Raw genomic sequence first — 16,563 nt, forward strand, 5'->3', positions numbered from 1 at the left:
TTCATAATAGCTGCTATGAAGCAGCATGTTTGCTTTCAAGTAAAGCTGAAATTTTTGTTTTGAAACCAAGAACCTGTTCTATTCAAAAAAATCGTTCTAATGTTCCATCAGAGTCTGTTTCAGAATACTTTAAAAGAGCTGTTACTATCCCTCTTATAGATCATGTATCTACATCTATATCTACAAGATTTAAATCAGAAACTGTAGCTGCATATAAAGGGTTATCAATTATTCCATTTAATATTATTTCTTTTCTTAAAAGACCCAAAACACAATTGTGTTGGAGGAAGCAGTTTGAAACATCCTGTGATTTTTATATAGATGATTTCCCTAATATCAGTGCTTTAAATGGGGAACTAGATCTTTGGGAAAAATACTGGGAAAGTTTCTCTGGGACTATTCCTGACAATATATCTTTAACTCTTAAATCGATATCATTTCCTGGATTTGAAAATATTAAGATAGCTTTAAGGATACTTTGGACACTTACTTCATGTGAGTGTGAGAGGAGTTTTTCTGTTATGCGTCGGTTAAAAGACTATATGAGAACAACAATGTCAGAAGATCAACTTAACGGTTTGGCATTAATGTATATCCATCAAGAAATTGTTCCTTGTATTGATAATGTTATCAATAGATTTTCTATAAAAAAATAGACGACTTGATTTCAATGATTAGTGTCTATACTGTTTATTCTAATACACACCAACAACTTGAGAAATTTTTGTCTATTATCACCTCTCTTCATATAACAGCTAACAAATAGTCATGGAAACCCCTGGAAAGGCCAAGACTTCAATGGTGTCCTTAACAGGACGGGTTAAATGTAACCTCATACTTTTGTTTGGGATTAGCTATATGATTAGTGGTCATAGTTCAGGCAAACATTAACCATCTCTTTTTGACAATCTCTTTATATCATTTTCTAATTTAGCGACAAAATAAAAATAAAAAAAATTATTTCCAATAAATTTTCTCTCAATCAAACTAATAATATTCATAAGTTTTTGTGCCATTTAAACCAGTTTTTTACTGTAGTTGTCAAAACCATTAGCTTTCTTTTTATTTGATCAAAAATGATCTTATTTCTTGTTGTTAAGGCTTAACTTGGTATGTCTTTTTTTTTTAATCTTGTTGTATAAGAATATATATAACTTTTTATTTCACGATGTATATAAATCCATTTGTATTTTTGTCTTTCTCTTTTCAGTGTTAAATTTTTCTTTCTCCGATTGTCCATGTCCGGAATAAATATATTCCTAGACATGCTGATGAGCCCTGATATTGGGCGAAACAACCATTTGTTGGTTTATATATTTATTATATATTTATATATAAAAAAAGTTTCAAAGTAAAACTAAGATATGGGTTTCTCAATGAAATAGCAAAAAGAAAGTTCCTTTAAATCCTTTAGCCCAAAGGCAGGAAGATTTAGGGGATACATAGGGGGCAGGCTATGGGAGCGATTGCCCCCTTAAATGTTTTTTTTAATAATAACATTTTGTAAAAACGTAAGTAAATTTGGTATGCTGTTTAAAAGTCGCATAAAATTGTGTAGTCTAAATTCTTTTTTTTGGGCTTGCCTACTTAAAAATCGTTAAACCTGTAAATCTGTAAAACCTGTATATCGCCCCCTGTATCCGTTTGGATCGAACGAAAAGAAAAAATTGCCCACCCCCTTTACTACATGGTCGGTATCCGTCCTTACTAATCCCCCCCTCCCCCATTTTTTCTATTTGCTTTGTGGGCGTATTTGCGTCACTTATAACATGGCGTAAGGCGCATTTTTTTGACGGGGGAAATTAAAAACCTGCGTCCGCCCCTGATATGTATATATAATATATGTATATATAATGATATATATGTATATATAATGATATATTATATATGTATATATAATATATAATTGTCTAAATCAGAGTAAAAATTTAACGAGACAACGTGACCGTAGTTTTACAACGTCCGCGTCTCAATTTCTAAATTAGCCTATTGTAACTTTGTAACATTAATATAGCAAAATAATAGGTTAATGAAACAAAAATGAATGATTAAAGGATGACTGGAATTTATAACTTTATTAATCTTTTTTTAATTTAAAAAATGTAATAAATTAAAAATGTATTTATTAATATATTATTAAAAAAAGTTCGAAAAGTAGTTTAGACATCACTTTACTTTTGATAGACAAAAATTTCTTTTTTCTTTAAAATAAATTTTGAAGTCGTCTAAAAAACGAGAACACTAACTTCGAAAATTTTAAAAGTTTTTTACTAAAATTTTTTAAATATTTTATTTTAATCTTTTAAAATTAACGTTTAGTTTATAGAGAGAGTTTAATGCTCTCTAAAAACTAAACGTTAATTTAAAAAGATTATAAGAAATTTAAAAAATTTTAGGGAAATATTTTTTTTATCTCTTTTAATCAAACAATGATGAAATAAAATTTCTGTCAAATACATACAATGCTACTAAAGTTCACTCTGACAAAATAATGATTTTTAGAGTTGAAATTTTTAATTTAGCGTATTTAATAACTTTGAAAATATAGTTTTGTTAATATATTTTTCTCTTATTTTATACTTAATAAAAAATATAACTCGTTAAAAAATGAAATTATTTACAATGATTCATGTGTTCACCAAATATGCTGATAAATTATAATGTATATTGCCTTATTTATGTGTCATTTTATTGCAGGCCACTAGGTAAGTAAAAATAATTTTGTTTCAATAAATAAAAATAAAAGAGATACACTTGTGTTTTTTAGTTTGATTTGTAGAAAAAAACACAAGTTTTTTTTTAAGGTTAAAAAAATTTAACTCGATGATTTACTTTTGGATCTGCCAATGATTCATCATAGCTTTTATAATGATTTCATAATTTCTATGGTTTCTTTTTTCTTAAGCTTATGGGAACAAGAAATTTGATTTTATCTATTTCATTTATAATTCTACAGTTGATTTTCTGGATGAAATTTGAACAGATACAAATCCATTTTCTTTGTATTTTTTCATAAACTCGGTTGTTCTTTTTGTACATATCAGTGCAATGCCAAATTGCATATTTTTTGATTCCATCAATATGTTACCAATGATAAATTTGATGCTAAATTCCAAAAAGCTTCATTGCATCAACTGTAAATTTCGCCGGTGTCTTAGAAAAAATTTTTTTTTCGCCATTTCAATAAGTCAAGACTGTGACATGTTCTGCAAATTTAGATTTTTAAGCTTTTGAAAGAATACTTCCGCGAGACCTGAACCATTGCTGTTATTGAATGGTAGGAATCCCACAAAATATTCATTAGTTTCTACTGGTTTACTGTTAATGTTGCATATTTGCAAAATTATAGTCATTTACTCTTGGTGACCAGCATCATGTGCGAAGTCTAATATGATTAAATAATATTTCAAAAAAGCCTCAAAAACCCAACCCATTAATACAGATTTAGCAAAGCAATTAAACGAAGATTTTTACAGTGTCTGGAATGGTTCAAAGCAGTTGGACATATCTCGCTTTATAATTAAATCGAACCACCAAAACGTACCCTTACTTTTTACTACAGGCATTGTTTCAAATCTTTAAAAAAACTTAAAACAAGGACCACCTGGACCCGATCAGATCTCCCTGAAACTACTCAAATTTGTTCGTCTTGAAATTTCCAATATTCTAAGTCTCCTGTTTAACTTATTTACGCCTTTTCAATCGATATTTGCAAACATAACACTTATTGCTAAATTACCAAACCCAAGAAACTGGTCAGACTTTCGCCAAATCTCTCTCACATCCCATCTCTGCAAGACATTAGAAAGAGTTGTCACCAAATTTATTATCCACCATACTCACACCATTTCAGAAAACAACCAACAATATGGCTTCCTTCAGGTAAAAGCACCATGGATGCAATCGTATGTGTCATTGAAGACTGGCATCTTGCTAAAAACAAAAAGAAAAATATAATTGCAATATTCCTTGACTTTGCTAAAGCGTTTGACGTAGTCGATCACGAGCTTCTTCTTACCAAATTATTAATATACCTTCCTAAATGGCTTATTTCCTGGATTGCATTGTACCTACAGACCTGATACCAGCGAATTTATACTAACGGCATAGAAACAGAATGGCGACCTAAGGAAGCTGGAGTCATCCAAAGAAGTGCACTGGGACCCGTTCCCTTAATACTCTTCATACTTGATATAAACGATGTATTTAACTGCAATACTGAACTATACAAATTTTCTGATGAAATCTTTGCATACATTGTTGGAGACCCAGCCCACTCAACCCTACCATAGAAAGTTTGATGCAAAGTTAATAACTGGTGCATCAAAAACAAAATGTTATTAAACATATAAAGTATGCAAAATCATGAGCATACATAGTAACAAACTTGACACACGCCCACCATCAACTGTTTTCATCAACTCCAAATATCTCGAATATGTAAAATCATACAAATACCTAGGATTAGGTTTAAATATACAAACAACTACCAACAATGGTAGCGCATCAAGCCCAAATTTTCCTCAGCTCAGTACCGAATTAAAAGTATAAAAAAACTAGGCTTTCATAGCCTATTTTGCTCGATATTGCTCGATAAGATGGAAATCTGCGTTGTGCTTCTTTATGAGTATTTTTATAAACACTATATTTCACCACTTATTGAAAGTTTTTTTATCTAAGAATTATGCAAAAGCTTCATCAGACGCCATTTTCTTTTGCAACGTTGTTAACTGAGTGTTAAGCAATAACAATTCGTTCGCCTCTTTTTAGCCTCTTTGTAAATAATTTGACTAAATTAAATTCGCGATTATTAAATGCTGTTCTTTGTGTCACTAACAATACTTTTTCGACGGATTCCGTTATTGAATCAAATGATACATTTGCTATAAATCGTCTTTTTGTGGGACAACTCGATTAAAGTAGTTTTTATCGCGGATGATCGCAGCCACACTTCTTAGGGTAGCTAGTAGACTCTACTACATTAAAAAATATTAAAATATGTCAAAAGTACAAATAAGAACAATTTTTTAAACTTTCATCAAAGTTGAAATTTAGTACTTTTTGATAAATTTCAATGCATAAAAATCGTAGTAAAAACTTTTTCAGGAAAATTATTATTTTTTTTAAAAGCTTATATTATAAAAGCTTAAATTCAATGATGAATATATTGTCAATTTTTTAATGATTTATATATCAAAAAAATTACTAAAACCCTGCATTTTATTAATTTTTATCAAAAATACATTAAAAATCTTTAAGAAGCCACTACCTTTGAGCCTATCACACTTAAAATTTCATAAATTGGAATATTCTCAGTGAGGGTGTTAGTAACAAAACTCACTATCAAACATAATGTTTGAAGTAAGTCACTTTTTTGATTTTTGGTTCTGTGATTTCCCATTTTATCGTATTTTATTTATAAAATTATAAACCTAACTGATGACTGACATTTAGAATTTTTTCTACATTTATACATACAGTTTAAAGTTTTTTTAGACTTCTGCGAATCGCTTATTTACTCTTTAAATTTTTTAAACTTCAAAAGCTGTATTTATTTATCTTTTTTTTTAATTTCAATAGCAGTTTATATGTGTTACTTAAATTTCCTCTTAGATAATAGTTTTTATTTCTATTTATGCCAAACTTGTTATTAAAGTTTTAAGGAGAGAAATTATTGTTGAATCGATACATAACAATTAAATGCTGATAGATATTTATTTTAAAAATATCCATCTTTTTGATATCTTTCATTAGAGATTTAGCGCATTCAGGCTTATTTTTAAAGTAAATGAATTTGCAAGCATGTTTTTGCAAGTTATAAACTTTTTTAAGTTTTGATGGTTGCGTACTTCCACATGATATATTTGCATAGCTGATGAAGCAATGAATTAGTCCAAACTATATTAGTTTAAGACTTTGTCTATTGATATTCAAACGAACTCGATACATCATTCAAATAAGATATAATATTAACTTTAATTATATTGGTGATCTTAGATTGACTATATTTCATTTGCAGAAGCCAGGATAAGTTCTTATAAACAAAAATTCCTAAGAATCTTATACTAGCTTGTTTTTTAATTAATTTATAATTTAAGATTAGGTCAGGCAACTTAAGAGGAAAGTTTTCTTCTTGTGTTTTTTTATGGAATAGTATAGAGTTTGTTTTCTCTGAGTTAAGCGAGAGTTTATTGGCCCTAAACCAATTATATACTTTATTTAGTTTACTACCCCTAAACCAATTATTTACTTTATTTAGTTCAGTATTAGTCTGTATCTTCAGCAAACATGGCTGAATTCCAATTGTAAGGAATCCCCATGGTAAATAATCCAATTGTAAGTTTTATTAATTATACCATAGTGCTTAAGCTTATCTAATAGGATGGAGTGGTCAACTGCATCAAATGCTTTTGATAAGTTAATAAAAACTCCTAAAGTAAATTTGTTTTGTTTAATACCATTAGTTATTTGATTAACTAATTCAATGATTGCATGTTCAGTTAAGAGGTTTTTTGAAATCCAAACTGGTTTGGGTAAAATAGTTTGTTATTAGTGAAGTGATTATAGAGTATATTATAAATTACAATTCGAGGCCATCAGAGAAAATCCCAGAAGTTGTTGAGAGCTTTAGTATATGGATCAGGTAAAGGCGAATGTCCAAATGTCAAGTTTAAAGAGTTTTAAAGGATTTCAAATAATATTTAACGAATTTCCAAATATAAAAATTAAAACTGAAATAATTACATCTTATGATTTTAATAGAATAAAAAAGTCTTCTATTAATATTATCCATACATAACTCCATAAAAACACTCCTTCTTAAATATATAATTGCAAAAAAAAAAAATAATAACGACATTAGTATGAAACTTTTGATTAATTTTTCATTTCTGCAAACTCGGAAAATATTTTAAAAATTCAAAGTGCAAACATTACCATTGACAATTTTATTCAGATATTTCAAAAACACAAAGCGTTTCCAGTGATAACAAAATTTATTAAAAGTAAAACAATTTTAAATCCCTGATTACACAAGGTATAATAAAGTTATTTAAAAAAAGAAATACCATTTGTTGAAGCTTTTCTGGAAAAAAAAAAAGAACTTATAAAAATTAATTGAAGTATAAAAAAAAAAAAAATAAACAGATCTTTGAATCAATTATAAAACGTTCAAAAATGTCTTAAATCAAATCGTCGGTATACAAGGGAAATGTACTAAGTCCATTTTTGGTAGTAAGGAGTTATTTATACCACTATTTAGTATTTTAAACTCTCTATCGTTTGATGTATATCAATCAAATTTAATAAATCAATTATTAATGAGTTATTAAGATTTTTTATTTCAGCTATTACACAAAAACCTGTTATTTTAACTATTACGTAGAAACTTATTTGTTCATTATCTCAAAATGATGTTTTTGGAGTTAATGCATTTCCATTGTATACCGGCGAAATATTAAAATTCAAAGGCGATACTTAGGCAAAGTAATTGAAAAAACAAACAATTAAAACACGAACTTCCGGAAAAACTCAACAACAATAATTAAGACATAAACAAAGAATCTATAATTGCTGAAACATAATAGGATGTTTGTCAGCGTTCAAATATGTAGGTTTAAATTTAACATCAAATATAAACCTCAGTAACTTTAACATTGAGTCATACTTTACTGCTAACAAATCGATAGTAAAAAATGCTGAATTAACAGAGAAAGAAATATTATATGCTGTGCATTTGTTAAAATTGAATATAGCACAAGCAGTTGATGTCAGCAATAATGTTGAAATTAAACGCGTATATTAAAAAAAAACTTTTGCACATATTTAACCTTTCGTTAAAATAAGGAATCTTTCGAAAAAAACATAAAATTGCAAGGGTAATACCAGTTTTGAAATTCCGAGATGATACTAATATCTCTAGTTACAGGCCTATTTCCATTCTTTGCTACTCAAAAATATTAAAACGCATGATGTACAAAAAAATATATTTCAGCTACTTAGGCTTAACATACTTGGGTTTAAAGTAGGTTACTTACTGATCATGTAGTAGGTTATCTACTGATCATGCAATTCTTTATCTTTTTCGTGTTATTTTTCATGGTTTTTAGGAAAATAAGTATGCTTTAGGTGTTTTTATAGGTTTTAGCAAGACGGTTGTCACATTTGATCATAAAATTTTATTTTCAATTAGAAAACTATGAAATCAAAGAAAAAAACATAATTTGGTTTAAAAGCTACTTATCCAATAAAAAGCAATATTATATAGCTTGCAGTAAAAATACTTGCAATGTGACAAGTACTTGTGGTGTTCCAGATGGATCTGTTAGGACCACTTATACTTTTGATATATGTTAATGATTTAAGCAATGATTTTAATATTCTAGATTCTATCTTATATGCTGATGATAAAATTTATTTTATTCGAATAGTAAATTAAAAACGTTTTTAAAGGGATCAACATCAAACTTCTAAAACTAACTGAAAGGTTAAATGTAAATAAACTGAATAATGGTTTAAAACTAAGCAAACTTTTTATTTCATCATTTTCATTAGAGAGTTAAAATCTTTCTTACAAAAACTTTTTAAAACTTAATCACATTGTTAAAAGAGAATGTTCAATAAAATTTTTAATAAAAAAGTGTAATTTTTAATAAAAATATAACACGGAAAGATATATAAAATAAATACAAAAACCTGTCATAGATCAACCAAACTTAAAATACATTTAATCATTCCTATCTTAATTATGCAAGACAAAAAACAAAACAAAAACATGCAATAAAAATATTACCAAACATCGGCCATCCTTCACATTTAAAACCATTGTTTAACAAACTAAATATGCTAAATGTTTACCTAAGACATTTATCGACTCACAATTTTTAATGTACAAAGTTAATAAAAATGGAATACAAAAATATTTTAAATGATTTTTTTATAGAATTGAGCACAAATACCTTACAAATTATTCAAGTAAAAACCTCAACCCAGAAATATATATGATTCAATAAAGTTCTCAATAACTATTAGAGGACCCAATGTACGAAGCAAGGTTATGAGAAAATTGAGATTTGTTTCTATATTGTATATGAAGTGATCAATTCTAAAAAATTATGATATAATGAAATTTTTTTTGTATGCAAAGCGGTTAAAATATTTAATTTTTTTTATTTCAATTTACTTCTCTAAGGCCATGAAAGCCAGTACGGTCAAGGAAGCTACTTTTAGTTGTGGTTACAACCTTCTCTTCACTCTATAACTCCGAAACACGAACCTTGATAAATAAGGCCGCTGCGCGGATAATTACTTAGTAAATTGTTTTATATGAAAGTAAATTAACAAAAGTAATAATATTGAATGGGAACATTTAAAAAATTGTAATCTCGATAATGACATAAAAACTAAAAAAATTTTATACTTCATTTTACTCAATTTTATTGAAAAACATTCATTTTAATGGGTCAATTCAAAACCTCATAACTGGAAATATATTAATACAAATTCCATGTAATTTTTTTACTTATGTTCTAGACATGTAAGGTAAGGTATTTACATTTAGATTTTTAAATTTTCAAAAATTATAACACTTTTTTTTACACCAACTAATAAAAAAAAAACTTTTTCTGGCCTAAAAATTAAAAAAAAAAAAATTAAAGATTTTGAAAATTTTGAAATGTCACTTCTGGAATGTAGCATAATAAATATTTCCTGAAAATTTGAAGTGCACTTCTGTTTACCGAAACTTACAATGAGACAATTTTTTGCAAAATTCGAAAACGGAGGAAAACGCAAAAGAAGATTAAATATTGTCATTCCAATATAAATATTTTTTTGCACTCATAATTATTTTACATTTTATAAAAACAATTGTGTTTATGGATATAGCATATTATGTTATCATGTATATAGCATATTATGTTATCATGGATATAGTATATTATGTTATCATGGATATAGCACATTATGTTATCTTAAAAGTTTCACTTTTGATTATAAACTATCTTTCATTTTTTTAAAACTTCTTCACAAAATTTTGGTTTTTATTCTAATTTTTAATTTTTAGTTACAATTATTTATTTAAATTTGTGTAGGTAAACAAGGGACTTTGTGATAAGAAAAACTTGTCTTCTTATGGTCCTTACCATCTTTACATATTTTAATACACAAAACTTGTAAATAAGTAAATAAATAATGAAAGGTTAAACTTTCAAATTTTTAGTTCAAATCAAAACTTTTTCAACACATATAAGTCATCATTTACATTTATTTAGACTTAAATTTATACTTAGTTTTTGAATTTTTTTAAACATACCCAGTTAACATTCTGTTGAGGAATTTCAGTGGACCTATGTAGGCATTTTGAGCGGACCGCTGTAGTTTTGCTCATCGTTTTTTTAGTGGACCATTAGTGGCAGCCGCCAAAAGCGGCAAGCTGATGACTAGCCACTATTAACATGTTGTAAAATTATCGGCTTGTCATTTATAGCGGCAGCCAATGGTCTACTAAGTAACCGATGAGCAAAACTCCAATAAGCCGTTAAAAAAATCAATATATATAGGTCCACTGCAAATCCACTAAAACAATGTTTGCTGGGTTGATATTATTTAAGTTCTAAATTTGTAACTTACAAGTAACTCCTGACAAGCCGCATATAAAATATAAATATATATATGTAACTGCTTCCTACACTATTTCCGTTCTATGGATATCACTTTTTTTAGTAAAGAAAAAAAGCCACAGCCCAAATGCTTTTTTTAGTAAAGAAAAAAAAGCCACAGCCCAAATGCTTTTAGTTGCATTAATCATTTAATTTTTTTTTTATTTAATTATTTAATTAATTGCTATTGGATTTTAAGAATACGATAGTTTTCGCAGTAGTGATGAAATGCCTTTTGCATTAAGTTGCATAACAAAATTTAGCTTACATATATATTACATATATATATAAACCTTTATAGAGTTTTTTTAAGCAACAATAGTTAGTCAGTATGCCATAAAATCACGTAAACAATATTCAAAAAAATCATTTGATATTTTAAAATAAAAGCTTTATGATTTTCTTTTTTGAGAAAAAATGAAGTTTATAAAGCAAGAAACTCGTGTTCTCGCTAATTATTACTACGATATTGTTTTGTTTTTTTAATTTTATAATTCATGTTAATTTAATCTACTTAACATTCACGAGTGGTTCTCGATGATAAGTCTCCGCGTTCTTTTTTTTTGTTTTTATTTTTATACCTGTATATTTTGTTATATTTTTTTATTGTATAACGATTTTTATCTTAACTATCTTATTGTATAAATTTATTGAATATTTAAGAAAAGAACAAAAAAAAAAAAAAAAAAAAGTAATAAAATTGTATTAACACAAAAGCTGCATAATGTGCTTCTTGAAAAAAATACAGGAACAGAATGGAGGAATTTAACTTATTAGTTGGTATGACTAATAAGTTGAACTCCTCCATTATGTGTTTAAAGCAGTTTTGTCAAAACAAACAGAAAAAAAAAATGCTCTTTTCAATTTTAAAATCTTCCAGTATCTTTTTTATTGGTTTTGCTTGATCTTTGTCTTTACATAAATTTTCCTGGATCTTCTATTAACTTCATTACTAGAAATATCGAAAAATGAGACTTTAGATAATTTTGAGTGAAGATTTTTTCTCTAATGGCATCAGGAGTTCTGTTGCGGTTTTGAAAAAAAGTTCAATTTAAAAAAAAAAAAGTTTTTCTATAGTCAGTTTCGAAAGATTTTCTTTGAGGAGAAGTTCAACATAATATGAAAAATAACAAAAACATAATTTAGACATTTAAAACTTTAAAAGATGTCAAACAATTAATTAAAATATTGAGAGACTCTCACTTTTTAAGATCTATTTGCTTCCACTTTTTTGTTGAGCTTTTCAGTCTTGTCTCTAATCATCCAACTTTTCATTTAAAAGTCTTTTTAAAAAATCTGCTCGGCATCAGATATTTATTACTTCTTTGACAAGACACTCTTTTATACCTGTTTTGTAATTCGCATCAAGGAGTTGACGTATTAACTGATATCCTCTTTTCTGCATGGAGCAACTAATATCAGAGTTTGTTGACTTATACCTTAACTTCAATGCGGATATAATATAATAATATATTTTCAAAACGTCACCATTTGTTGGCAACTGGCATTTGAGAACTTTTTATTCTGATGTCTTCAATTGTTGTTTTTTTTATAGCTTTTTCTTCTGGATCTTTAAATCCTTCTATTTGTTAAAGTAGAAGGATTTCAGGTTTCACAAACATAAAATTTTGTGAAGAAAAGTAAAACAAAAAACATCCAAAAAATGAAAATGAATAGTAAAAACCAATGACCTGGTCATGCCCAGTGGGCACGGTACGCTTTTAAAACGTTTTTAAAACGTTTTTTAGGCGTTTTTATAAGGTTTAAACCTAATAAAAACGTCCAAAGAACGTTTTAAAAACGTACTGTGCCCACTGGGTGAATAGCACTACGCTCAAAGACATTTCAAAGATGTTAAACAAGCCTCCAATTTCTGCCAACACTATTATAAACGATTTCAATTGACTGGTTGTGTTAAGAACAAGCTTGGTAACGGTTTAAAGAGGTCGGTTCAAACTCCTTAATTAATCAAGGCTACCAAGGGCAGAATTTCTCAAAGTTCAGTCAATGAGAAAAATGGCTAAGAGTTCACTGAGTTACTTTCAGAAACTTTCAACTTTCAGAAACGAGGTCAGAAAGGATATTCGGGCAAAGTCATGAACTGGGATTAAGAAGCACCTAATTTTTCGAAGTGTCAAAAAAAAAGATATGAATCATGACAAACCCGGGATTGGTGATCAGTACTCTCTAGACAACAATGTGGTTTTCCAATAACATGGAACACCACCATATGCATCCCGTTAGATCCATCAATTTGCAATGAAATGATAACATAATACTAACGGTAATAAAAACTAAATACCAATTAAAGGCACCCTAGTAAAATACGCACGATTCCAACGTTGGCATACCAGTTATATGTCAGCACAACGCTAATATATGACCGGCTAAAACGCTTTGTTTTACTAACTATAACAAATGTGCTAGGCTAACTGAACTACGCTGCTCTTGTTTTTCTGTGAACTCTTCACCAAATAACTTTGATGTATTCTTTAACGAATTAAAATGTGCTCATAAAAAGCATAATACCAGTAGAAAAACCTTTTATCAAATGATATGATGCGATTGGTTTTTATGATATTATAAAATTTAAGGTTTGTGCAACAAAAAAAATCTTTCCCGATCAATCAAAAATAGTGTATCAAAATATTAGCAGATTCAATTTGCTTAAATTTGTAAGTTAATATAATAAGTTTTACAGGTACCAGTTTTAGGCAGATTTTGTTTCTTATTTTTTATAATACGTATGTAATAATTATATTGTCAAAGAAACAAATTATTATAATCTAACTATACTTAAAGATTAAAAATCATAAATAGTTCAAATTATAACTTAATATTCTTTTATTTTTTTTTCAAAGAATTAAATTTTTTTTATTTAATAAAAAAAAGTTTATAACTAAATTTAATTTATGCATTTACGTATGAGTATTCTAAATGGATTTATAAATGAACCAAATATATAGGTTGAAATTGTTAATTAAATAAATAGATTAAAATGTATTTAAAGTTTATGCTAAAACCACATTTTTTGTAAAAAGCAAGGCGTTAACACATTTAAAGCACATAGTCGTTGGAATACTACAGGTATAATAGTTTTATCTGCCATACATACATACATACATACATACATACATACATACATACATACATACATACATACATACATACATACACACATACATACATTCATACATACACACATACATACATACATACATACATACATACATACATACATACATACATACATACTTACATACATACATACATACATTCATACATACATACATACATACATACATACATACATACATACATACATACATACATACATACATACATACATACATACATACATACATACATACATACATACATACATACATGCATACATACATACATACATACATACATACATACATATATATATATATATATATATATATATATATATATATATATATATATATATATATATATATATATATATATTATATAATGTATATACAATATATAAATAATATATAAAATATACATATATATTTATTATTACATAGGCCGGTTTGGTGCTAAGCTATTCATTTATGTTTATGTAAAGAAATAATCATAAGAATTTTTTTAGAAATTACATTACTTGGTTTAAGCGGTTGTTGTCACGCTGTGTCAGAGGACTTTAAGTGACACTGATCTTTTATTCATTGCGTCAGACTGATAAAATCTATATTTGTCCAAATACTTTATCTAACATGTTTATTTTATGAAGTATATGTACTGAAATATTAAAAACTTTTTTATAGCAATTTAAAACTATTTGAATTACTACAAAAATAAACTTTTTCAAAGGGTTAAGGTCACAAGGTTTCCTAATAATAATACTAAAAAAATATGTTTATAAATTGTTCTCAAACATTGTTTCAGAACAATTTATTTTACCACTGATATTGTAAAAATTGAGAGTTTTTATTTAAATTATATTTTGATTTCAATTTTTTATGGAAATTAATAAAAATAATCCGATCCATTTTACTTTCTCTCAAGTTATTTCTTAAAAAGAACACGACTTCTAACACCTCTTCTCAACACGTCTTCTGTTGATGTCAATAACAGACTTATATTTTGTAGTTGAGTTTAAATCAAACTAAAATTGACTAACATACCTCTTCTACGTACCCCATCTTCGTATTGTTAATGACGTTTACGTCGAGTTATAATATTTAATGAAAAATATTCTTGACATGTTTGCTGTTAGTTAAGATTAAACTTTCATGTGTTTAAATGATGATTTAAGACAATGTTGTTAATGATGAGTTAAGACTTTTTATTTTTTTATTTTTATTTAGGTGCTGTAAGCTAGTTTTCATTTATTTTTAGTTTTCATTAATTAAGGTGTTGTAAGCTTGTTTTCATCGTGTGTTGAATTGAATGTATCGTCAAAAAAATGTCTCATAAAGAATCTATCATGAGTAAACTTCTCTTATAATTTTTTGTAGGCGGGTAAATAAGTGATCGGTTTAGTTTATTGTCAATTAAGTTAGTTAAGCGTATTGTCACTTTTTTAAGAATAATGTGTTTCTCATTTTTTATTAATTAAGAAATATTTGTTAAGATTATAATTAAATCAAAACCATTTTTCTTTGGAATTGTAATTTTATTTCATTTATTTGAAATAAACTCTTTCTTTACTTTTACTTTAACTCTTTTTTATCAACATTTCTAACTTTAAAATTTTTGTTATTAAGTTTTTCGATTTCTTATAAAAACATTTTAAATAACGTTTAGTTTAAAGTGCGTTTTAAAATGAACATTTATAGAAAATTTGAGATCTTTAAGTTCTTTTTAATGCGTAGTATAATCCATTTTTAAAACCTTCATTGATTTAGTTTCCCTATTTTTTCGTTTTAATTTATGTCATCCTTTTTGCTATTCGAAAACTTTTTATAAAAGTTTGATTTTTTTCTTTTAATTATTAAAACTAAAATTTCCGCCAGATGAAGTGAAATTAAATATTTTTTGTAATAAGGTTTTTTGATTTTATACTGTAAATTTTTTAAATCATATTTTAAGCGAATCTTCAAGACATTATGTTAAGGAGATGTATAAATATATCAATTAACTAATTACAACATACGTAAAGAAATTAATTTTTATTTGATATTGTATTTTATTTTTAAAATAAAATATTTCGAATATTGTATTTTATTTTTGAAATAAAATGTTTCGAATATTTTATTTAATTTTGAAATAAAATGTTTTGAATATTGTATTTTATTTTTGAAATAAAATGTTACGAATATATTGTATTTATTATTTTTATTTTGTATTTTATTATTTTTGAGAAACTTTTAATAGTTAGTTTTAAAGCTTTTAAAAAGTTTTAAAAACTTTTAAAATCAGTTTTAACAAATGTTTAAACTTGTTTTCTTATTTAATAATACAATATATTAAATAGTTTTAACTTTTTTGTTTCTATCTTTTTATTCCATTAACCTATTTCACGTTTTCTATTATTAGTTGCTAATATTTTATTAACTAAATGTATTTTATTTTATTTTATTTTTTTTTTGCCGTTGTGCGGAGAGATATCTAGAGTTTAGATTAAGTTAAAAAAAGAAGAAAATTTTAAAATAGGTTAAGGAAAGGTTCGTAAGGTAAAAAGAATGATTTATATGCAAAAAAATTAAAAAAAAGGAATTACAGGACTTTTACATAAACATTACATTACGAACACTATAGATAAAAAATTTTGTGTTAAAAAAATATTTTATAAAATAAGGGCTGGCAGTGATTTTTTTTTTTTTTTTTTTTATATATATAATAATAAGTTTGTTGCAACATAAAAAAATTCAAGAGGGAAGGAAATCTTTGCTAAACATACAACGAGCCGTTGTTTTATTTTAACTCA

At 26.6% G+C, this 16,563-nt stretch overlaps 1 protein-coding gene across 2 annotated transcripts in view; it reads left to right on the forward strand.

Annotated features, from left to right (window-relative positions):
- The first annotated feature begins 13,515 nt into the window (after positions 1–13,515).
- LOC101238429 (antizyme inhibitor 2) overlaps positions 13,516–16,563 on the forward strand; it is a 78,732-nt gene continuing 75,684 nt past the window's right edge. The window contains exon 1 of one of the 2 annotated variants that reach the window (XM_065814664.1): positions 13,516–13,745. The gene's annotated coding sequence lies outside the window, so the exon portion shown is untranslated. The remainder of the gene's footprint in view (positions 13,746–16,563) is intronic. The other variant, XM_065814665.1, reaches the window with a different exon arrangement.

The sequence above is a fragment of the Hydra vulgaris genome, chromosome 12, assembly GCF_038396675.1.
Source record: "Hydra vulgaris chromosome 12, alternate assembly HydraT2T_AEP".
Taxonomy (NCBI): domain Eukaryota; kingdom Metazoa; phylum Cnidaria; class Hydrozoa; order Anthoathecata; family Hydridae; genus Hydra; species Hydra vulgaris.